This window comes from Loxodonta africana, chromosome 15, assembly GCF_030014295.1.
Source record: "Loxodonta africana isolate mLoxAfr1 chromosome 15, mLoxAfr1.hap2, whole genome shotgun sequence".
Lineage (NCBI taxonomy): Eukaryota > Metazoa > Chordata > Mammalia > Proboscidea > Elephantidae > Loxodonta > Loxodonta africana.
The window spans coordinates 11,103,282-11,127,158 of NC_087356.1; the positions used below are offsets into that span (position 1 = coordinate 11,103,282).

At 42.5% G+C, this 23,877-nt stretch overlaps 1 protein-coding gene across 2 annotated transcripts in view; it reads left to right on the forward strand.

Moving 5' to 3' along the window:
• NCK2 (NCK adaptor protein 2) overlaps positions 1-23,877 on the forward strand; it is a 176,197-nt gene that overhangs the window by 13,248 nt on the left and 139,072 nt on the right. The window contains exon 1 of one of the 2 annotated variants that reach the window (XM_023552618.2): positions 1-23,877. This exon is cut by the window's right edge and continues 17,073 nt beyond it. The exons of the other annotated variant lie outside the window; for it this stretch is intronic. The gene's annotated coding sequence lies outside the window, so the exon portion shown is untranslated. 2 annotated transcript variants of the gene reach the window in all.

Genomic DNA, 23,877 nt, shown 5'->3' on the forward strand with positions numbered 1-23,877 from the left:
CTTTTAATAAGTAATTGATTTTCAGAGTTTAGTTTAATCAAACACATCTGTTTACTTAGCTGAGATGCCTTATAATTGGTGATTGTCTATAGTAAAAAAAAAAAAAAATTTATTATGAAAGTTCGTAAGATTCTAGATTCAGCCTGATGATATTCTTTGAGCTGGTTGGTCACATCTGTTAGCTTTTGAATGTTTTATTTCCTTCATTGTATAGTTCTAAAATAAACTCTTCAGTAAAGACAGAACAAAAATACCACAAATTAGACCTTACCCAAGGCAAAGGAAAGGGAAAATTATAATTTGTCTGTTAATTGCTGACGCCCAGTGTCTAGATTAGTGCCAAAGCTGCCTGTTAGCTGTCCGAGAATATGATGTTGATGTCCGAATTTTTTGTCTTTATAAATAGGCTCTGACTTGATAAAGTAGGATAAGCCTAGAAATTAAGAGGGTTGTCAATTAGAAGTTCCTTGAAAGGAGAATTAAGAAAACAAAAGACACAGGGAAAGATTAGTTCAAAGAACTAATGGACCACATCTACCATGGCCTCTACCAGACTGAGTCCAGCACAACTAGGTGGTGCCCGGCTACCAGCACCGACTGCCCTGATAGGGATCACAATAGAGAGTCCTGGACAGAGCACGAGAAAAATGCAGAACAAAATTCTAACTCACAAAAAAAGACTAGACTTACAGGTCTGACAGAGACTGGAGAAACCCGAGAGTATGGCCCCCAGACACCCTTTTAACTCAGTACTGAAGTCACTCCTGAGGTTTACCGTTCAACCAAAGATTAGACAGGCCTGTAAAACAAACAATAACACCTGTAGTTTAACTATTTTTATGAGACCTTTTGTGGGCACACCGGCACAAAAGCAAAGATGAGAAGGCAGAAAGGGACAGGAAAACTAAACGAATGGAAGTTGGGAAGCTGAGGCTGAGAAGGGGAGAGTGTTGACACCTGATGGGGTTGGCAACCAGTGTCACAGCACAAAACAATTTGGTATTAATTAAATGATGAGAAACTGATATGCTCTGTAAACTTTCACCTAAAACACACACAAAAGATATTTCCTTGGCTTTATCTTCATCTGTTTTGTGTGAATGATTTCCTGATATATTTCTCCACGTTTTTACTTTGTAGCTTCTTATCTCCTCTCTTCCTGTTCTGATAGTTACTAGAATAAACACAGAATCAGCACTTTGTATATTTGTGGTCTTTTCTCTGTGGAAAAAGTACAATCGATCCTTTCTTTTCCTTAACCCTCCCATCCTCATATGAACTGAGAGAGACATCTGAAAGATTCATAGTAATTCTCTGGACAGACTTGAAAGTTCTGAAGTTATATGCTATAAAACAACACGCATCTGTTATTTTTGCAGACATTGTATTTTTGGAGTCTTCTAGCATTGGCTGAGGGAGGCAAATGTTATCAGCCATTTTGTGGATGAAGAAAATGTGGGTCAAGACCTAATGGTCTGACTGAGACTAGAGGAACCCCAGAAGACATGGCCCCCAAATTCTGTTAATCCAGAACTAAAACCATCCCCGAAGCCACCACTTCAGACAAGGATTAGACTGGACTATAAAACATAATGAAGAGTGTGCTTTTCTTAGTTCAAGTAGATTAAAAAAAAAAAAGTTTTTTTTTTTTTTTAAACGGGCAGCTCTTGTCCGGAGGACGAATGAGAAGGCAGAAGGGGATAGGAGCTGGTTGAATGGACATGGGAAACCCGGCGTGGAAAGAGGGAGTGTGCCGTCATACTATAGGGATTGCAACTAGGATCATGTAACAAAATGTGTATAAATTTTTGTTTGAGAACTTGACTTGAGCTGTAAACTATCACCTAAAGCACCATTTAAAAAAAAAAAAAGTGTGGGTCAGAGGGCCCGTGTCTGGTCCACAGAGTCCCCCCAGGGGGTAGAAGAGGTGAGACGTGGAGCCCCAAATCTAGGGTTTCAGACCCTGTACTTCATTATGGCTTTGCATTAATGTGATTGAAATCTCTCGCAAAATAAAGCATCTGCCTTTATGTAGGGACATCTTGACCTTGAATGTCACAGTAGCAGCTGAGTTAAAACAGTGTCGTTCTGAACTTTGTTAATAGATACCCATTGCCATGCAGCCGACTCCGACTCAAGGTGACCCCGTGCGTGCAGAGTAGAACTGCTCCCCAGGGTTTTCATGGATGTGACCTTTCGGAAGCAGATTGCCAGGCCTTTCTTGTGAGGTGCCTCTGGGTGGGTTTGAACTGCCAACCGTTCAGTTAATAGCCTGTTGCTTAACTGACATGTCCTGCAGGGACTCCTGCTTTATTAATAGCTAGTCTCAATTTGAGCTTCAAAAATTAAGATTCACATGAGGAGTAGAGCTGTAGATTCTCCTTTCCTCTGCTGCTAACTTGGCTAAAGTTGCATGGCTGATTTTTCACCTCTCTTGACCTCTGTTTTGTCTTCTGTGAAACGAGGTTAACTCTAATGTTCTTTAAGACCTTCTAGAGTTCTATAATTCCCTGTTTTAAAATTTGAACTGTATAGCTTCTTATTAGGGAATTTATTTTTTTCTTCAAAGCTAGTGGAGTGAACCGATAATGTGGTAAAGTCATGTTGCCGTTCCTAGGTTTAAGAGCCCTGGTAGTACATGGTTATGTACTTGGTTGCTAAGTGAAAGGTTGACAGTTCGAACCTACCTGCTGCTCCGCAGGAGAAAGATGTGGCAGTCTGCTTTCGTAAAGATTTACAGCCTCAGAAACCCTGTGGGGCAGTTCTACTCTGTCCTATAGCGTCGCTGTGAGTCGGAGTCAACTCGACAGCGGGGTTTTTTTTTCTTTTGTGGGTTACTAGATTTGTCTGAATCTAGTTGGCAGGCCATGGTGTTTTCAGTTGCCTCATGCACGCAAAAGCTGGACAATAAATAAAGAAGACTGAAGAGGAATTGATATCTTTAAATTAATGGTGTTGGCAAAGAATGTTTGAATATACCATGGACTGCCAGAAGAAGAACAAATCTGTCTTGGAAGAATTACACCCAAAATGCTCTTTAGAAGCAAGGATGGCAAGACTTCATCTCACATACTTATCGACATGTTATCAGGAGGCACCAGTCCCTGGAGAAGGACATCATGTTTGGTGAAGTAGAGGGTCGACAAAAAAGAAGACCCTCAACAAGATGGATTGACACAGTGGCTGCAACAATTGTGAGGATGATGCAGGACTGGGCAGTGTTTTCGTTGTGTTGTACATAGGGTCACTGTGAATCGGAACCGTGACAACAACAGTTAAGACTGAAGGAGCAAGTGTGTGCAGAAGTAGAAACTGCTACGTTGTTCCTCCTGCTTCTGACTTACAAATTTGACTGCTCTCCTAGTTCTGCTGTCACTAAACGATCATAAAATCTTATACCGATCGAGTATCAGCTGTATGTGAGGCACTGTGCCAGGTGCTGTGGGGAATACAGAGACAAACCAGACAGAACTGCCCTCAAGGAGCTTATTAACTTGTTTGGAGATTTTACAAGTTCACAGTCAAGACTAACCTTAATTAACAAGCACATAAAATGACTCTTTGCAATGTCTGTGTGGAGTTCTGTAGGCGATACAAGAGGAGAGACTGTTGAAGGTCCTCCTCACCCCAAGGCCAGGTAGAACTCATCTCAAGTATCCTGGGGGAGGATAACAATATTTCCTTCAAGATTCTCAGAAATCTCCGGTCAGCCCTTGGAGAAAGTGGAATTCTCAGCTGACAGTGAAATTGCCAGCTGTGAACCACTGTGCCCACCACTGCGTCAGGCGAGTGCCCTGGGTCTCTCATCTCAGAATTGCCGCCCTTATTGCAGGTCCTGAATGAGGACCAGACTGTCAGTTTTCATAGGATGAGCGCTTGATATTTTGGATCAGTGAGTCCTTTTTTTTTTCAGATAATGTAAACTCTACTTAATATGTTGTTCATTTGCTTAAAACCTTTAGATCTTAAAAATTATTGTGCTAGTCGTCTAGTGCTGCCGTAACAGAAATACCACAAGTGGATGGCTTTAACAACGAAATTCATTCTCTCACAGTCTAGTAGGCTAGAAGTCCAAATTCAGGGCGCCAGCTCCGGCGGAAGGCTTTCTCTCTCTTTCGGCTCTGATGGAAGGTCCTTGTGATACATCAGTCTTCCCTTGGTCTGGGAGCATCTCAGTGCAGGAACCTCAGGTCCAAGGGACTTGGCTCTGCTCCTGGCACCCCTTTCTTGGTGGTATGAGGTCCCCCTGTCTCTGTGCTGGCTTCTCTCTTTTATATTTCCAAAGAGATTGGCTTCAGACACTATCTAACAGATCTCATCAGTATGACTGCTGTTAATCCATCATAGTGATAGGATTTACAACACATGGGAAAATCTCATCAAATGACAAAATGGTGGAAAATTATACAATAGTCGGAATCATGGCCTAACCAAGGTGATACTTATTTTTGGGCGATGCAATTCAATCCACAATAATTATTGAGATCACTTCTTGATGATTTTAATGTAATGTTGGTGTTAGGTACCAAAAAAAAAAAAGAAAAAGAAAAAAAACTAAAAAGCACTGCCGTCGAGTTGATTCAACTCTCAGCAACCTCACAGGGTTCCCAAGGCCGTAAATCTCTGTGGAAGCTGACTGCCACATCTTTCTCCCTTGGAGCTGCCGGTGGTTTCTAACCGCTGACCTTTAGGTTAGCAGCCAACCGCTTTACCCACTGCATCACCAGGGCTGTTAGGTAGTATATTAATAATACTTTATTCCTTTTTTTTATTTATAAAGGCATGAGTGTATTATGCAATTACATTTCAATCTAGAAAATACTTATTTAGACAAATTGCAACTTTGCTTAGATTAGTATTGAATGTTGTAAATCAGTCCTATCCAGGTTTATTTTTCTATCCTACCAGTAGAGGGTCTAGTTTGAAGTGTGTTTCTTTCAGTCTGTTTCCTTTGAAACTTAAACTATTTCTTACTTCATAATAGATTTTTTTATTTGTATTTTTAAAGTGCTGTACTTCAAATTGTCGACTTCTCCTTAACCTAGTACCTGTGCTATTTGACAAGACGTTTCACAGAACATTGTTACCAAAGTGTTTTCCAAAGGGAGACTTCTTATGGTGTTTACATTTTAGCTGTGCCCGACATCTGGAAATAAATTAATACTAAATCCCAAGACAAAGTCGTAATTAATGCTGTGGCCTTCATTTTACACTAAAACAGTTTACATTTCCTTTAACTTGTGATGACGTGGGTATGTATAATGGCTTTTCTGATATACTGTAATTTGTGATACAGTGTGATTAATGCTTAGTCTTTTGAATGAACTTAATTTAAGAATAATGCAAATTTAATTTGAGATTTGTGATGGGATGTTAAAGATTGGTTGAAATTCATTGATTCCTGACTCCCAGGGGCCTTCAGTAGGAGAGAATTGAATGTATTCTCAACAGGTTCATGTTGGGTCTCATTCAAGGGAGCAGTATTATTATTTTTTTTTTTAGCAAACTCGTGCAAAGTACTTATCATTTTACATCAGGTACACGCAATCAGTTCTCTTTTGGCCAATTTCATTATTTTTGAAGAACAACAAAAATTGTACTGAGTTTCAAACATGTGATAACCTCATTCTGTTCTGTTGAGCTAATCAGTAGGTGTGTTTGTCTCCTTTCATTGAGTATTTTCCTAACTTTCCAAAGTACAGCTTGTCATTGTAGAAAACAAGCCATGTTATGATACATACATAGCATATATAGTGCATACATGTTTTTTAAGTAAACTTTTTAAAATAAGCTTCTTTCCTGATACCCCGCTCCCCAGAATTTTAACCACCTCTTGGATATTTCCATCTGAGTGGCTCACTTTTAATAAACCTGAGGATCTTCCTTTGCTTTCTGGGTATTTGTTATTAGGTAACCCTGGAGTCAGCTCTAACTTGGGTGATCCTATATATAACAGAATGAAATGTTTGCCCAGTCCTGTGCCATCTTCATGATCATTGGTCTGTTGAGTCCACTATTGTGGCTATTGTATAGTGCCTGCCAACCTAGGAAGCTCGTCTTCCAGCACTATATCCGACAGTATTGTGTTGTGGTCTAATTCTTGGAAGTAGATTGCCAAACCTTTCTTCCTAGTCTGTCTTAGTCTGGACCCTCCATTGAAACTTGTCTGCCATGGATGACCCTGCTGGTACTTTAAATACCTGTGGCATAGCTTCCAACATCATAGCAACATACAGACCACTACTGTATGACAAACTAACAGGTGGGGGCTTCTGGGTAACCTCATCCTTAATTTTGATGGCCTCTGAGTTCCAGTAGAGGGGGATGTAGTAGGGTTGCAGCCGTGAACTCTACCGTGTAAAGATTGGTCTGGACCAGAGTAGGAAAGTCTTTAAATGCCAGCTTATCTGAAAATGATTCCACTGTGTGTGAGAGAGAGGGAGGTTGAGAGCATCCTGTGGACTCTGTTCAAATTTGGGCAAATCAGAAACCATCACTAAATCCTCATAATTTCCAGTTGTGTCCCTTGCCTACTTCTTTGCAGAGGCCATCTAGCTCTAAAGAGGCAAAGTCTGGTTTGAGTGGGAAGCAGTGGCCTGAAATGTACTTTTCCAGGCTTAGGTCTATTATTGACCTCCCCTTGGGATGTAGCTAGAAGAAATACCATGATGGCGCTCCTTCAGTGGGTCACAGCCCAACTCCTGGAGAACAGAGTCTAGGTAGGGAAGGAGCACACACATCTGTAAACATAGACCCCCCGCCTTCTCTTGTGACCTTAATGATGTGAACCTCCCCTGGGCCAGTGAGGATGTCTGCTCCCCAGGTGGTGTGATGTGGCTTCAGGTGTGTGTGTGTGTGTGTGTGTGTGTGTGTGATGTGGGTTGGGCAAGAAGTGGCTCAGAACCTGTCTTGGGGGGAGGGGCTTGGAAGGGCCCTTTTACTGTGCTGGCAAACTGACCTCAGATTCCAGAGAACCTTTTGTGGAGAGGGAAGAGTGGTTGACATTTGTCTTGGAAAGCATGGAACTTAATTTCTCTTCTGTAGCTCCGGCCCTCCCCACCTCCCCCCACTCCACCCCCTGCCAAAATAATGGTGCGATTTGAGGATGGGGAGTGGAAAACCCCTTGGTGGGAGATAGCTGTTCTATCGTCCTTAAAAACTACATAGCATCATATTAGAGTCAATTGTGTTCATTCATGTGAATTAATTTTTGGTAATACGTCCTTTTTATTAAAAATTACTGAATACAGACATATGCAATGGCTTTTTTTGAACATTATTTTAAGTCCATGCCCGTGTTAAAGTAGACTTATGACTTCTATTTTGACCTGCAGATTTCTGATAATTTTTTTAAAATCGTTGTTCTTTTCCTAGAAATTTTGCCTTGACTAAGGCAAAATTAACATCCAAGGTTGTTAATGTGAGGTGAATCACTTCACATGAAAACTCTGACTTCTGCTTTGCTGGGAAGCAGTTTGGGACAGCATTTTTTTGAATTGATTAGTCTTGGGTTTTCTTTACAGCACGTCTGTTGAAAACATAATTTTCGTATATAAGAGTAGGCTAGGAGTTGAAGAGAGACTTATAGTGACCCTACAGGGCAGAGTAGAACTGTCCCATAAGATTTCCTAGGCCGTAATGTTTATGGTAGCAGATGACCAGGTATTTTCCCCCACAGAACTGCTGGTGGGTTCCAACTGTTGACCTTTTGGTTCGATGGCACACAACAGTGACAGAAGTTGAATGAGCTGACTTCCTCCAACTTTGAAGCTGAAAGGGGCCTTGCCCAAGAAAACAATAGTATTTAGGAGGGCAGAGAATCAAACCAGGTGGGCGTAAGTCTAGGTCCTGCGTTCTTTCTGCTCTGCTAGGCGGCTTGGTCATATCAGTGGCTGTTCTGTATATTAACAGCAACGTTATAAATGAGCCTCTGCCCTGAAAGAGCTTTTAGTCCCTTCTGCAGCCCCTGAGTCTGGAATCTACATGAAATTCTGAGTGGTTTCCTGAAGTAGGGGCCCTTAGCTTGGGGTCCCTGGTGGTAAGTGGATGGACTTCAGGGGTTCCATGATTTGGGGTGGGAAAGGTTTACATTTTTATTTTTTCCCATTTTTAACTGAAATTTAGTATTTCCTTCCACTGTGAATGTAAGCAACACAGCCAGTGGCATTTTGCAGTGCCTGTGACTTTGTCATCCGCAGAAATGGCAAGTATTTTCATACCACATTTCAGTTGTTGTGGATATGTTGAAAGGAGGATATGTTGAAATACAGATTACTCTCTTACTATGAAACTATGGTAGTTATTACGGCTATGGCTAGATCTTCTTGTTTAGTGTGTTAACAGAACTAAAAAAAAAATGAGTTGCTGTTGAATCAGTTCTAACTAATGGCGACCTGATGTGTGTCAGAGCAGAACTGTGTTCCACAGGGTTTTCAGTGACTGATTTTTTGGAAGTAAATCACCAGGCCGTTCTTCCAAGGTGCTTCTGGGTGGCTTGAACCTCCAGCCTTTCAGTTAGCAGCTGAGTGCGTTAACCATTTCACCACCCAGAGGCGCCCTGTATTATTATATCTCACATCTTTTAAGTACTATTTTAATAACTGTATTTTATTATACAGCTATTTAAAATATTTGTACTATTATATTTATAATATAATTGCATAAAATTAAAACCATTTAAAAAAACATCCTGAGAAGGAGTCTCTAGGCCTCACCAGTCTGCCGTGGGGGCCCGTGGCGCAGGAGGGAAGGGCCTGGCTGGGGACCATGTGCCATCCTATCCTGTGATCGAAGTGCTGATCAGGGGCCCAGATCACGAGGCCAAAAGTCCACGCTGGTGGGGTAGAAAAGCAGTTTAATTTTTCTGCTTAATAGAACTCTTTCCAGTAACATAGCCATGACAAAACATCCCTCAAAGTGGATAAAATAAAATTTCTTCTCTGAAAGAAAATCTAAAAAGAAGTTTATTTAAATTGGATAAAAAAAATTCACTATTTCTTGTAAATTTAATTATTTAAATCGTCATCGTGGGATTATTATTTAACCAGTTTATTAGGTTAAAAAAGAAAAAAACTAAATTTTGTTCTGGAATATGTGATTATTTATGTTACCATGATTGGGTTGGGTTGTGGGTCAGGTACTTAGGGGTTAATGATTTCCAGGATTAGAAAAGTGTCAATGACTTTTAAAAATCTGCATAAAAGAGTGTGACTTTTTAGTTCTTGGAATTCAAAACAAAACAAAACAAAAAAAACAAACCACCCATTGCGGTAAAGTTGATTCCGACTCATAATGACCTTATAGGAAAGAGTAGAACCGCCCCATATGGTTTTAAGCAGTGGCTGGTGGATTCGAACCGTTGACACTTTGGTTAGCAGCCTGAGCTCTTAAACATGGTGCCACCAGTTCTCAGGATGGTTGTGACAAAGTGGTCGCTGGAGTGTCTGACCCCATGATTAACAGAGATATGCTATAAAACAAAAAATAATTTGGAAAGAGAATTGGCTCATGCATTACTCATACTGTGCTTCTCCGCACATGGCAATATAAATACCAGCTGCCAGAAATTCCCTTGAAATGATGGACTGTACAGAGAAACGTTCTTAAAGAATTAATGTGGCAACAACAGGTAATATTTACTGAGCACTTAACTGGCTGAGCACTTCAGATACGTTATATAATTGATCCCTTCACTGGAACCATGTGAGGCTGCCCTTGCTATCCCTGTTTAATAGATGGGGGAGCAGACTTGGAGAAGATAAGTAATTTACCCGAGTACTAGTCCTGGCAGCTTCGCTCCTGAAGAGCTTCACCTAGGTGTGCTGTATTTGCACACATGTGCGGTGATCCCTGGTGTTGGTTACAGCTGAGAGCCCTTTGGCATGGTTTTGCATCTATATTCTGCAGGTTAATGGGAGCCTCCAGGCAGGCATCCCCTATCCTTAATTAATTTAGAGACTGGAAGTTGAGTGGAAAAGCCTTCTTTTCATGCAGCTGTGGCGGGCAGCTGCCTGAGCTCTGCGTGTTTATCAGTGGCCACGCTCCAAGGACCACAGCCCCTGAGGAGCCTGCAGCAGGCTCTGCTTCAAGGTTCCCCAACAAAGCTGTCTGAAAACCTGATGGCCAGTCTCTTTTGATTGAGCAAGAAGCAGGAAGGTCATAGTCACTTGCTTTCTTCTTCCCAGGTGGGATTTGCAGCACCACCAGGTAAAAAGTCCTGAAAGAGCAAACTGAAATCACAGACGCCATATTGAGAATTGTATTTCTGAGACTTAAATTTTCTGGCACTTTTTTTTTCCCCCCTCCATGGGTTTTCTTTTAGTAATAAAGACCATAGTTCTTAAAGATAGTTTTTGAAAAAGGAAGACACCTTTTGTCATCTCACCACCCTAAAAGAGGAATTTTTCATATTCGCAATTAGTTTTCATAAGTATTTGTAACCATTTTGTACACTTTTATATTCTTTTCCTCTTCATTGTAATGTTTTTTTCTCCTTACCAGTAACTGTAATACATATTGCTATATGATATTCCATGTAGTTGAATGTCCCATAATTTATTTAAACCATCTACTGGACACTTAAATTTTTGCTCCAGTAGGTACAATACCTGTGTCTTTCTTTCTCCTATTAAATTATTTCTTTTGCATAAACTCCTAGGAGAAGGGTTACAGAGTTAAGGTACAGACATCTTTATGGCTCTTGATACATCTTACCATAATGCCCTTCCAAAGGGTTGCACTGGTTGTCAGTGGTGTTCAAGTACCAAACCCATTGCCATTGAGTCGATTCTGATTCATGGCGACCTTCTAGGACAGAGTCTTATGGAAGCAGACTGCTGCATCTTTCTTCCACGAGGGTGGCTGGTGGGCTCAAACCACTGACCTATCAGTTAGCAGCTGAACGCCCAACCACGGTGTCACCAGGGCAAACTACACCCAAACTACACCTCCAAAGAGGCATCTTGAGTTGATCTCTTCTAAAGGACTTTATCTCAGAGCAGTGTAGCTACCATTTTAAAAACAAGCGTACTACAGTTTGTGCATACCAAGAGCACCGTGTTCTTTCAGACAGGCAGACTTTAAAACAGTGCCCGAATCTCGGGGACTCTGCCTTTGCACACCGGTTTTAGAACTCCCTCATGGTTGTCCCCAAGGCGGGACCCAGCTGCTGACTCTTAGAGTTTATAGCCGGTGGCACATTCTTTGAATACACTCTGTGACGGCATATTGAATGTACTCAACTGTGGCACATCTTTTCCCTTCGAGGGTGAATTTAGTTTTTGTTAATAAGTTGTTCTTCGGAGCCTTGTTTGGGGCATAGAGTCAGTGGGTGGAGCTGGATTATCTTCTTTTTGGTCACTGGTAAAGTGAGGTAATGGTGCTACTGTTCTTTTAGTTGGTGATCTGATTTAAGAATGTCTTAGGAAAGAGTTCCAAATATTTTTAGTAAGCTGCCGGGACCGTGACAGGCAGATAGGCTCCCAAAGCTTTGGGGAGTGTGTGTGCGAGTGAGATTAAGTATGTATGTAGGTACGCGTATTAGGTATCTATTGCTGTGTAACAAATTGAGAACCCAGCTAAGTCAGGCCTTGACTCCAGACTCACCAACCAAAACCCACTGCCATCGAGTCGATTCTGACTCATAGTGACCCTATAGGACAGAGTACAACTGCCCGATAGAGTTTCCAAGGAGCACCTGATGGATTCGAACTGCTGACCTCTAGGTTAGTAGCAGTAGCATTTAACCACTATGCCACCAGGGTTTCCTCCAGACTCAGAAACTGAGATAATAAGTGTGTATTGTTTTGATAATTATGCAGCAGTAGATAATTAACACAGTATGCACATTTTACCTGTTCCTATTACTCCGTGGTCGGACTTTGATGCCAAGCGGGAGTCCCTGAAATTGCTACTCCACTTCTTTACTAGGTTTTTATGACGTTTCTTCTAGTTGACTCAAGATTTAGTAGGAATTGCTTTATATAGTACCTGTGGTTGTTAAGATTATGTGTCAGCTTGGCGAGGCCATGATTCTCAGTGGTTTGGCAGGTATTGTGTAATCATCCTCCATTTTGTGATCTGCTGTGAGCAGCCGGTCAGTTGAAAGAAGAGTTTCCTTGGGGGTATTGCCTGCATCCAATGTATATGGATGTTCTGGCAAAGCTTGCTTGCTCTCAGTCGTGCATCTGACTCTTCTTCCTCTGACTTCAGTTCTTGGGATGTGAGCCAGCAGTCTGCCATCTGATCTGCAGACTTTGGGTTCATCAGCCCCTGCAACCATGTGAGTCAGGGGAAGCCTCCAGCCTGATACCTGACCTGTGGATTTGGGACTTGCCAGCCTCCACAACTGTGTGTGCTGGTTCATTGAAATAAAACTCAGGTTCATGTAAAAAAAAGACTTAATGGTCTGACTGAGAGTGGAAGAACCCCTGAAGTCATGGCCCCCAGACGCTTTGTTAACCTGGAATCAAAACCATTCCTGAAGCCCACTCTTTAGGCAAAGATTAGACTGGGCTATAAAACATAAAATAATGTTCATGAAGAATGTGCTTCTAGTTCACGCAGATACGTGGGACCAAATGGGCAACTCCTGTCCAGAGGCAGGATGAGAAGGCAGGAACTGGTGACTACCTTTTACCTAAAGCACAATAAAAAAAGAAAAAAAATGTAATCAATATAAAAATTTACTAGTGAGATATTTTATTTTTTGCCTAAGTCTTCAATCTCAAGTATGTATTTTGGACTTAGGGCAGTCACGGCTGGACGTGGCACATTTTGAGTGCTCAGTAGCCATGTGTGGCAGATGGCCGCCGTGTTAGCCAGGGCAACCCTACACTGCTTCTTGTTACATCCTTCATCCCCAGCTGGCTGGCTGGGCCCTATTTTAAAAAACACTCCTCTCTGCTGTAAAACAGCTGGTGAGTTCTTATTTCACAAGCTCTCCTTCTTTACCCTCTCTCTGACTTGCCAACTCCTCCTGTTCCTGGTTGTCAGGAAGCAAATGGAGAAAAAATATAGTAACATTTCTTGGGAAACGAAGTGTTTAAATGCAGCCCACAGATTGTGTATCTGCTTATAATGACTTAAAGAAAAATAACTGAAGAGTAGCAGGCAGGCAGCCATAGCCACCAGTTTTCTAAGGAAAGGGGCTGTGTAGATGCGGTCCCTTGCCCAGATCTGCCTGAGAAGCCTCATAGGTTTAGGTGGCTCTGGTCCCCGCCTCTCCTTTACTCAAGAGTCAAGGCTGCACAAGGAGTCTGTGGACAGGAACACGTGCATCTAGGCATTGTAAATAAAATTGGCGCAGGAGGGGAACCATTCAGAGAAAAACGAGAATTTTTGTTTCTCAAGTAGTCTCTGATTTCGTCCGTCCTTGTATGATGTTTCTGCATTTTTAACTTTTACTTTCTTAATTTTTATTCTCATTTTTGATTCAGAATTTTGGAGCCGGAACTGCTGGATTCAACTCTTGGCTCTACCACTCACTGGGCCTTGGCCCAGTTACTTTACCTTTTGGGGCCTCAGCTACCTTCGCCTGAAAATGCATTGTTAGGAAGATTAGAATGAGTTTACTGTTCAATGAGTTAAAACATGTAGAACGGTGCCTGGCATGTGACATTATGTAAGTGTATTTGTACTTGCTTAATTTCAAGATATAAAGCAGTAGTAAATAAAGAAAAGGTATATTACAAAAATAAAAGGGAATGGTAAAGAGAATGTCCAGGGAGTTGTGTCAGGGTGGGTGGTTGCTAAATTTCAAGCGTATAGAATTTTTATAAAATTAGTATTTTGGACATGGTTTATACAAAAAAACTCTTTAATCTTTAAGGGCAGGATGAAGATGTCTGTTGCATCATGACCTCCAGCTGGAGACAGACTTAGTGACACTATCAGATGTTAAAATGTTTTTAAAGGGTGGTGTTTGCATCTGGCTTCTGTCTTCCTTCTGAGAGGTAGATAGACAACAGTGATAAAGGCACACTGTGTTCTACAACAAAGAAACCCTGAAACTTAGCTGTAGGGTGGATGTATGTGTGTTTATATATATAAACGATCACATTGAACGTTTCTTTAGGAATAAGGGAAACCCTGGGGGCGGCGTAGTGGTTAAGTGCTACTGCTGCTAACCAAAAGGTCAAAATCCACCAGGCGCTCCTTAGAAACTGGGGGGCAGTTCTACTCTGCCCTGTAGGGTCGCCATGAGTCGGAATCGACTTGAAGGCAGTGGGTTTGGTTTTTTGTTTAGGAATAAGAGGATATAGGATATATATTACCTTTAGAGTATGTAGATCTGTGTGACGTAGAAGCAGACTACTCACCTGCAGAATAATCAGTTCATGGTTTAGAGTTTGAAGTATCGAATTAATTCATATGTTAAATTATAGAAGGCTATATTGCCTATGATATGGGTATTGATATTTAGTAATCTTGGTTTTTTTTCTTATTTTAAATCAGAGATCTTGAGCAGGTCAAGAAAAAAATTGTTTTTAAAAAAAGTAACTTTAGCCTTTTTTATACTTCAGATATTCAAGAAAAAATTTGGGGGAAATAAACTATTGCATTAAATAGTTTCGTGCTTTAGATTGTTTATAATTTCAGCATTGAAAACTATTAATACAACTTTGTCTCTATCCTCATTCACATATTTTATTCTCAGTTTCTAGTAAGAAATGGAAGAACTAATTTCTATCTGGACAAATACTTCAAGAGTAGGTTCTCATTGTTTCTCAACATGTGTCTTAGGTAGAAACTAATGTTCTTTATGACAAAAGGACTGTTTTTTTTTTTAAGCTTATGTTTCTCAAATAGAGACTATTAAGACTTCCTTTGAGTCCGTAAACCTCTCCACGAAGAGCATGCGCCTTGGTTTAACACAGTTTGCAGCAATATCTAACCTTTATTTTCTTCTGTCTGAAGCAAAAACCCTTCCGGTCTCGAATCCTTTCTTTTGTCAGGCCTACCCATCATTCAAATCTATTTTTTTCCTACAGCTGCTCCCAGAAGCTTTCTCAGGCTGACTTCCTCCCTCCCAGGGTAGTTTGAGGACCTAATTTTCCATTCCCTCCTTACCACCCTTCAAAAATTAGGCATTGTAGAAGGCTGCAAGAACTCTTCAGCTGTGACGTCTTTGAGAGCTGTTAGCTTTTGAACGGCCCTGTAGCGTTTGAGCTGCCCACCGGTCTGCAGAGCTGCTGGTAGCTGAAAGGGTAGGCAGTTCTGAAAGCTGTGACTTATTTGAGGTAGATAAATCTCAACGATGAGGAGCAGGGACTGTTTGAAGGAAACTGAGAGTGCTGGTTTAGCAGTTTCTTACTGGTATCTTCCTAACAGCCTCTCCGAGCCTCTTGGGAGTGCTTGAACTCTTTGGCCCTCCGTTTGAGAACCACGGATTTAGACTGTTGATTTTAACGTTCTCAAGTCCCAGCTCAAACACTTGAGTTGCTTTTTTTTTTTTTTTACTTAGTCCCAAATGAGAACCTTCTGGCCCCTTGGAATTAATAAAACTAAATATCCTATTCATCTGCCGGTGCTCAGTTACGAAAAGTCCTAGAAAAAGTAAAATATTCCTTTCTTCCCAGTTATAATGCAGGCGTCATCCGTATTTTTCCTTTAGCCTGCCCTCTTCTCTTCTGTGTACCCCCTCTTGTAGATGGCTGGTCCAGTCTCATGGATTCAGTGATCACGTCTCTAAAAGTGATTTGATCTCGGGTCGGAGCCTCTACCTTGCAGTCAGTCTCCTATTTTTACACACAGGAATTTGAATGTCTTCTCTTGGGAATTTAGTACTTATGTAGGATGGGGAAGAAAACAGCAACCAAAGGTCGTTGCTGCTGATTTCAAGGAGCTTGAAGGTATTCCCAGGCATGCTCCTTAGAAGTGAGAATAGTGAGACCTTGGCTCCCTTACTTTGGACATGTCATCAGGAAAGACCAATCGCTAGAAAAGGACATTGTGTTTGGTAAAGTAGAGAGTCAGCGAAAACGAGGGAAACCCTCCATGAGATGGGTCGCCACAGTAGCCGCAACAATGGACTCAAACATACCAGTGATCATGGAGATGGCACGGGATAGGGCAATATTTTGTGCTGTTATACCTAAGGCCCCGTTAGTGAGAGCTGACTCGATGGCAGCTCACAACAAATAGGGCTTTTTTTTTTTGCCATCCTGTTTTTCTTAAACCCTTCTTCCTGAAACTGGCTTCTCTCTCTGCCATTTTCACAGTTAGTAAAGCTTAAGGATTATCTTGGTGCCAGGATTCATCTGACCTGCTGGCCGTCCTTCCTCTTGCTGCGTCTTGGTCTCTAGGTCCTCCTGCGTCTGTTTTCTCAGCAGCCCCTTCCTGTCCATTTTCTCTGCTGGCTGCCTGATCCCCCTACCATCCTCACGTAGGTGCCTTCCTGCCTGTCTGTGGGCCTCTTCTTTCTCCCAGGTGCTGCCAAAGCACTTTTTTCTTAAACCAGTTATTATCCTATCGTTTTCCTCCCCGAAAAATACAGTAGTTTGTTTTCCTACAACACTGAGTGTTCCTTTTCCCCTCGTCCCTCGGTCTTACAGTCCTGTCCGCCCCAGACAGACCTGTCTTCTTGCTGTCCATCGCACGTGCCTTTGCTCATGCTGTCATCTTCTCTGGAATGCCTCCCGCTGTGCCCGTACGCTCCACTCATTACTGTGTCTGCACTGTGTCGGGAGCCTCCTGGGCAGGTAGTTACAGGTCAGTGGGAACGCTCCTGTGGTGTCTGTGATCTGTCCTGCTTCGCGTTTAGATCTCTCCTCCCTCCCCTTAAGTACTGTTATTGCTGTTAGTTGCCATAGAAAAAAAGAGTCACCTCCAATTCATGGTGACCCCATGACAATGGAATAAAACACTACCCAGTCCTGTGACACCTTCATGATCGTCGGTATGCTAGAGTCCATTGTTGCAGCCATTGGGTTTTTTGAGTGTCTTCCAACCTAGGGGGCTTGTGTTTCGGCAGTAGACTGGCCAGTATTCTGTTGTGATCCATCGGGTTTTCATTGGCTGATTTTTGGCCAGGCCTTTCTTCCTAGTCTGTCTTAGTCTGGAGGCTCTGTTGAAACCTGTCCGCCGTGGGTGACCCTGCTGGTATTTGAAATACTGGTGGCGTGGCTTCCAGTATCACAGCAACACACAAGCCACCACAGCACCACAGACTGACAGATGGTTGGTGGCAGAGTTCTATCATGGCAACGAATATCGCAGCATCTCTTTGGCACATAAGAGTTTACTACTTAAATGTTAGTTTTTTTAGCATGTGAATACATGTTTTTTGAAAGAGCTGAAACTTTATTCGCTCATTAAACTAGTGTTTGATTGCGTGCTGTGTGCCAAACCCGGTTTTGGCAATACCGCACTGGGAAAAGTAGATATAAATCTTTTCTCTCCTGAGGTTGTGTTCTGATGGGCTTCTTGGAGAATGGTCAGTGGTTATGGACTTACGGACTTGTGTTTTGTTTTTTTTTTTTCCTTTTATGTAGTTGCTTGAGTAGTTCCATAATCATTTATTAACTGAATTTTTTTTTTTAAAGCGTGAGCTTCAATTTGGATCATAAACATGCTACCAGACACCAAATGAAGTGTTTATCTAGATATCCTAACGCCAAAGATTTAGTTCTCTAACTGCCTTTGTGGAGGAGGTTTTAGGTTCCTAAATTCCACTCAGTAGCTTAAGACCTCTGCCCTGTGTGATGATGGTGTGACAGATACTCAGTATTTTTTGTTTTAGCAAAAATAAAATTGACATATTGGTCAAATCTGGTGGCATTCTGTGAAGGCTTGTGGGGCACCTCTTGTGCCCTGGTGTTCTCAATCCCTGGAGTGGTGTGTCTGGATCCCTGTGCCAAATTCCCCAGGAAGTTCTCTCGTCTCTGTCAGGCCAGGTGTCCACTGCTGGTCTGGTCAGCTGTGGCCAGGGGTGGTCACACAATTACAGACATGACTGCTGGACTCCCCCACCCCCGAGGTGGGGCAGGACTTGGACAAATCACGTGAGGCCTGGGCATAACAAAAATACAGCTCAGTAAGCAGATTCTTTTTTTTATTTTATTTTATTGCAGTAAATATATATGTAACAAAACATTTGACATTTCCGCAGTCTTCACGTGTACAGATCAGTGACATTAATTATGTTGATCACGTTGTTCAACCATCACCATTATCCGTACCCAGATTGAAACCATCATCCTTAGGAGAAGCTCAGTGCCCTCTAAGCATTGAGTCCTCCTTTCAGGCAGAGTCATTTCAAATTCACGTTTATTTACCAACTAATGCAAGGCATCTAAGGAGCCCTGCTGGTGTAGTAGTTAAGGCTCTCAGCTGCTAACCTTAAGGTTGGTGGCTCAAATCCACCAGCCACTTCATGGGAGGAAGGTGTGGCAGCCTACTTGCATAAAGATTACGGCCTTGGAAACCCTATGGGGCAGTTCTACTCTGTCCTATAGGGTCACTATAAGTTGCAATCGACTCTATGGCAGTGAGTTTGGTTTTGATTTTTAGCAACTTTTGGAGCCTGGTAGTGCAATGGTTAAGAGCTTAGCTGCTAACCAGAAGGTCAGCAGTTCGAATCCACGAGCAGCTCTTTGGAAATCCTTTGGGGCAGTTCTACTCTGTCCTGTAGGGTTGCCATGTGTCAGAGCTTAGTCGATGGCAATGGGTTTGGTTTGGTTAATGAGGCATCTAAGGAGCCCTGGTAGCACAGTGGTTAAGCACTCAGCTGCTAACTGGAATGGTCGACGGTTCAAACCCACCAGCTGCTCTGTGGAAGAAAAAAGGAAGTCTGCTTCCATAAAGATTTACAGTCTTGGAAACCCTATGGAGCAGTTATACTCTGTCCTGTAGGGTCATTATGGGTTGGAATTGACTCAGTGGAAGTAGGTTTACATGGGCATCTGTGGAACTCTGGCTTAGAAACACATAATATTTTTAAAGCGTTTTAAAATAATTGAAAAACCTTTAAAGAAACCTTTTTTTTTTTTAGTTGTATGTTTATCTAAAGAAATACATGATATATAATTGAAAAAATGCTTTCTAAAATCTTTGCCAGGTGGATTCATTTAGAGATTAAGTAATGTCACACTGACTGAATGCCTTATGACCTGGTTTTGGCTTAACTTTATTTTGTAAACAATAATAATAAGTGACATTCAGTGAGAGGTGATGACTGACTATTGGCCACTCCTGTGCTAAGTAATTTGTACTGTGCGTGTGTGGTATATGGGTTCACAGTCAATGACAATTTGCCTATTGATTTTTAATTTTTTATAACAAATTTCAAACATGGCAGAGTTAGAGGACTGGAACTGCTGTGCGCTAACCCTTGGCTGCAGTAGACATTAGCTCTTGGCCAGTCTTGTTCCAGCTTTACTCCCCTCCCCCCCTCCGCCAGAGCCCTCCCTTCCTCATACTCTCCACTGGATTATTTTAAAGCAAATTCCAGGTATATATCAATTCCTCGATGTTATGTTTAATCAGAATGTTATGTTTTTAAATTTAACTTCAAATTGGTTTTGCTTGAACTTCCTTGTTTCCTCTGCGTTGCTTATTTTTCTCAGTTGTCCCTATATACTCATTGCTGTCCAGTCGATTCCAACTCACAGCAACCCTATAGGACAGAGTAGAACTGCCCCATAGGGTTTCCAAGGAGCGGCTGGTGGATTTGAACTGCTGACCTTTTGGTTAGCAGCCGAGCTCTTTAACTACGACTCCACCAGGTCTCCTGCCACTATATGGCACCTTGATATCTTGTCTCCTTCAGGTCTTAGACCCCATTATTTGTGATTTATCACTTACCTTAAATAGCTTGTTCTGTAGACTAAAAGAGGTGTCTGTGTCAGGCTGCCTGTCCAATAGACAGTAATCAGCTAATTAAAACCATTTGAAAATTAGCTTTCTTTTTTCCCCTTCTTGACCTCAGCTTCGTTCCTGTAACTAAAACCCCACACCTCCCAGTGCGTAAGCTTCAAGAGCTACATTGATTCAGGTGGGTTTTTTAAAATGTGAATTTCTTTTCTTTGCACGCTAATCAGCCTCATAATTTCCTCATCTGTAAGTGAGAGGGTTGGAATAGCTTGTTGCCAAAGTTCCTTTTTTGGTTTTGTGGTTACAAAAAAAAAAAAGTATAAGGCGTCATTGGTGACCATCAGTTACTTAAAAAAAAAAAAAAGCTGTTGCTGTTGAGTTGATTCCAACTCATAAAGACCCCATAGGACAGAGAACTGGCCCGTAGGGTTTCCAAGGAGAGGCTGGGTGGGTTCGAACTGCCGACATTTTGGTTAGCAAATGAGCTGTTAACCACTGTGCCACCAGGGCTCCTATCAGTTACATACAGGGGAGTTAATGACTTCCATCTGGGAAATAATTAAAAAAATACACTCATTGTATTTTAGCATCTCACTGCTTATATCCTTTACTGAAGACTACCTTTGGGGAGAAGTGAATGTGGAGGAGGTCACGTGTGGCCTTTGGACCATCCCAGGGGATCTGGAAGGTCTACCCTGCTGTTAGACTTTGTCCACAAACTCCTACTTCATGTGTGCGACCACAGTGTCCCAGTCAGGAGTGGGAGCGCCCTCCAACTTTTTGTTATGGTAGCAACCATACATTTTGTTTTTTCTGTAACACACTGAATTTTGTTTCTTTTGCCCCTTATTTCCTTTCATAAAAAGCCAAAAACAAAACAAACAAACAAAAAAACCCATTGCCATTGAGCTGATTCTGACTTATAGCAACCCTATAGGACACAGTAGAACTGCCTCATAGGATTTCCAAGGAGTGGCTGGAGGATTTGAACTGCTGACCTTTTGGTTAGCAGCCAGGCTCTTAGGACTCTGCCCCGAGGACTCCTTCCTTCCATAAGCACGCCAAATACCTTGAAATTTCAGCATCTCCTGGAGTAGCCAAGGGAAGTTTGGGGTGGTTCAGTAAAACCTGTCGCTGTGTGGTATGATACATGGGCAGGCTTATTTGATGTGGTGGTGGCTGCCCTGCAAGGTTTGCAGCCACCAGCTGTGGATTGAGAGGCGGTCATCAGCTCCTCCCTGTTGCCTCCCAGTAAAAAAAAACCCAGTACCGTCGAGTCGATTCGGACTCATAGCGACCCTTGCCTACACAACCGAATTCCTTGCAGGTAGCCTGCACGCCCACTGAGGGCCACCGCTGTCTGAGTGTCCTGTATTGTTCCCTGCCGCAGCACCTTGTCTGTACCTTTATGACATTTTTAACGTGACCTGGGTCTTAATTAGCTAGTGCTGCTGTATGGGTGGCTCTCACAAACAGAAATTTATTCTCTCACAGTTTAGGAGGCTAGAAGTCCGAGTTTTTTTAAATGGTGAATTTCTTTTCTTTGTGCACTAATCAGGCACGTAATTCTCTCATCTCTGTCAAGGTTGAAACAGCTTGTTGTCCAAGTTCCTTTTTGATTTTGTGGTTTCAAAAAAAAAGTATAAGGCATAATTGTTGACCATCAGTTACTTAGGGAGTTAATGATGCTGGCTCTAGGGGAAGGCCTTCTCTCTCTGTCGGCTCTGGAGGAAGGTCCTTGTTTTCTTCTGAGCTTCTGTTCTGGGGCCATCTTCACGTGACTTGGCATCTCTCTTCCCCCAGCTCTGCCTCCTGGCTTGCTTGTGTAATCTCTGCTATATATCTCAAAAGAGATTGATTTAAGACACACCCTACACTTATACTGTCTTGTTACCATAACAAAGAAAGCCTCTTTCCAAACAGGATTATAACCACAGGTATTTTTTTGTTGTTAGGTGGATGTGGAGTCTCACGGTGTTCCTTTACACAACAGAACGAAACACTCCCTGGTCCTATGCTATTCTCACAGTTGTTGCTATGTTTGAGCCCATCATTGCATCCTCTGTGTCATTCCCTCTCCTTGAGGGTCTTCCTCTTGGGGGTAAGATTTACAACACATATTTTGGGGGAGACACAATTCAATCCATAACAGCCCAAAAAGGAACTTGTGGATTTTTCTAGGCTTAGCCAGTGGACAGTTGATGCCAGGCTAGGTAGATACTTTTCGTCCTCTATCTTGCCCAGCTAGTTCTAGCTCAATCTTCCAAGAAGGGGTGATGTCAGCTGTACCCAGGCTCCAGGGGTTCTTTAGCAATCGGACCACAGGTGACTATTTGGGGAGTGACACAACCCTCTGGTATCTTTTTGTTTTGACCTAACTAAGGAGTCATGAGTGCTGACCTCATTTTTCAGATGACCTCTGCTTTATTCTAGCCTCAGAGTTCTCCCGGCCCCCCTCAGGCACCTCTCTGTTAGGGAAATAGAAGCCTCTCTAGGTATTTCAACCAGATAGTATCTAATACAGGGAGTGATTACAAAAGTGTTTGAGGGGCTGGAGGAACAAAAGGGGAAGGCAGTGTTAGCCAAAGAGAAAAATCTGAAGAAAGCTGCCGCCATCCCTAGGTCTGGAGGAGCAAGACAAGGAAATGGGAGTTGTGCAAAGGCCATGAGCAGGTGCTGTCACTGAGCAGGAATCCTGGAGCCAACAGACACGTTGACGCTGCTCGGCTTGTTAGGCATGCAGCTGGAGCCCCTGGTCACTTTCTCCTGCAGCAGTTGCTGCTGCTATTGCGGGAGGCTGCTGCCACCACTGCCATAAGCTGGATGGGAGGTGGCCCAAGGCTTCTCCTCATTCTGCGTTTGAGCGTTGTACCCGGGACTTTGTTTGGCAGAAACAAACCAGAATCCAGCTGGCAAGGGAGTCTGGGAAATACAGCTTTCAGGTTCCTAGCCCCTGTGGTACAGAGGAGAGCATGAATAGATAGCAGTGGTCCTGAGCACCAGTAGACCATGTCTGGCCCACAAACTCCCTAATGCGTTGGAGAGAATTAAAGGGACCAGTACATGTCAGCTACTTGACACAGTGTCTGACCACCTGGCCCAGCATGAGTGAATGAATAGTAAGTGGTAGCTGCTGTTCATATTTTCTGGATGGATCAATAAAAATGGACTATAGATTGTTTGCTATCATACAGATTATACTCAATTGCTAAGGACTAGAAAATAGAAAAGTTTAACACAACCTACTTTGGCTAATGGAAGTGAATATAAATTCATCAATTGTAGCTGTACTCTACGTAATAGTTAACGGACACTGATATGTTCATTCAACATCAAGGTAATATCGTGTTAATGACTCAGCGAAGGAGCGGTGGTTCTCTATGATGTGTGATGTTGTAGATGGGAGAGCTGAATCATCCTTTGAAACGCTGGTACTGACTGTTCACTGCTGTCAAGCGGGAAGCAAGTACCTGCATTTTGAAAATGCTAAGCTCTTATTCACAGTTCTTTTAAAAGTCTGCCTTGAAGAGAAGATGGCATTGAAGTGATGGCTAATGAGATTAAAGCAGCAGAAAATTGGCTTCATTTGTCCATTCAGCTTCTCTCCTCCTAATAATGGAAAGTTCTCTTGGTTTGGCTCTTTCGGCCTCGTGCGCTTCTCTTGGCATGCCTGTTTGCGTCTTTTCTCCAGCCGTGTCAGGAGGAGCTGCCGTGGTGGCAGGTAGCAGAAACCCTCTTGAGCTAGCTGAAGTAAGAGAGGAATTTGTCACAAGAATAAGGTGTCTTATGAGAGAATATCGGCAGGCCTCTGGGACTGCCTGGATCCAGGGCTTGAACAGGGATGTAGGGACCCTAGAAAGCCCCCGTGTCTCTCAACTCTTCCTCCCTCAGCACTTGCAGACTGGCTGCCCCCCTTTCCCAGCCCATATGGTAGACAGTGTCTGCCAACCAACAGTTTAGGGGTATGTTTCCCATGGAGGTCGAGATCTTCAGTCTCAATTCTGTATTCCTCAGGGAGTGTCGTCTTTATATCCTGTGTGGTCAGATGACCACTCTGAGTTAATC